Source organism: Mastomys coucha, unplaced genomic scaffold (genome assembly GCF_008632895.1).
Source record: "Mastomys coucha isolate ucsf_1 unplaced genomic scaffold, UCSF_Mcou_1 pScaffold20, whole genome shotgun sequence".
Taxonomy (NCBI): Eukaryota; Metazoa; Chordata; class Mammalia; order Rodentia; family Muridae; genus Mastomys; species Mastomys coucha.
Window position 1 is genome coordinate 63403471 of NW_022196903.1, and position 1389 is coordinate 63404859.

The 1389-nt window shown below is 40.3% G+C and overlaps 1 pseudogene; it reads right to left on the reverse strand.

The window, feature by feature from the left end:
• Positions 1-455: 455 nt before the first annotated feature.
• LOC116099903 lies at positions 456-941 on the reverse strand (annotated as a pseudogene).
• Positions 942-1389: the final 448 nt, after the last annotated feature.

Consider the following 1389-nt stretch of genomic DNA (forward strand, 5'->3'; position numbering starts at 1 on the left):
AGTATTGGGACTCAAATCCATATCCCCTGGAAGAACAGCCAGTGTTCATAAAAATTAAAATATTTTCCCAGATTTCTTCCTTAGTATATTAACCTATAAATAGATAAAATTTTTCTTACCAATATAACTTAAGGTCTATGTGTGTGTTGACAGCACTGTTAAACAAATCCCAGCTATTGCCAATACTCTGCTACCCATAAACAGGTATTTCTAGTTGTTGATTTTCCTTAATATTTTTTAATGAGTAATGTAAACCATTCCCTTGTTTTTATATTAGGCCTGGGAAAAAAACAGGGATTGAGGACATGGAACATTTTCTCTGACTACTATATACAAATATCACAATGACCTTTAAGCCCTGGCAAAGAGAATCACTCTCAGCAGCTGAACAGCAGGAGACATCCCAAGGAGTAGCTGGGGTAGCCTGTGCTCTCACATTTCCTTCCCTGGGTGGTTTATGTCATGGCTTGAAACACTGTGGGAGGAGTATTATGATCTTGTTGACAGAAATATTTTGCAACATCTTCAGGCTGCAGGCTGTTATCTTGAGAGAACACCGTGTGCCAGATCCACTGCCGCCTAAGCTCCAGGGACCCCATCTGCCAAGCTGGTGGCAGCATAGATCAGAAGCTGAGATTTTTCCTGTTTCTGCTGATACCAATTTAAAGCATTGTAAATATTTTCACTTGCTTGACATGTGATGGTGACAGCTTCTTCCACAGATGCAGCCAGGAAGGCTGGAGACTGACTCATCTGGATGTCACATTTGGCATCTATGATTGGAAAAGTGAGAACAAATCCCTACATGATTCTCTCACAAGAGGATTTTCACTGAGATCAAGCAGCACTGACTACAGGATGCTGAATGAATTTGCAGTGCTGACTTCCTTACCTGTAAGCCACAGCAGCAGCAACCCCAGGAGCTGAGTGGGCACACTCATGTCTGGGTGTGATCTGTGTGAGGCCAACTCCAGAACAGGGTGTGAATTGACTATGAAGAAATCCTCATGTCAGTGGATTGTGATTTGGGTATATGCAAATCAGCAAAAGGGTAGGCAAAACTTCAGAACTCTTTGGATCAGTAACTCATTGAAGGCCTGTGGTTCTCTTGTGTCTCCAAATTAGGTTTATTTGCAGGGAATGTGCATCTCTTTGAACAACAAACAAGAGCAATACTTTATGAGTTATACCTTATTTTGATTTCTATTAAGTTCTATGTAGAGTTTCTTTGTTCTGTCTTCTTCTACGTTGAGATTATTTGAATCTCCTACTGTTCTAGGCTGTATATAACTGGCTCCATTATCCTTTCAAAGTTAGCTGTAGATATTATAGTAGCCATACTGCTTCACCTTTTCTTTTAGATTCCCTATGTTTGTTTGCGAGTCTAAA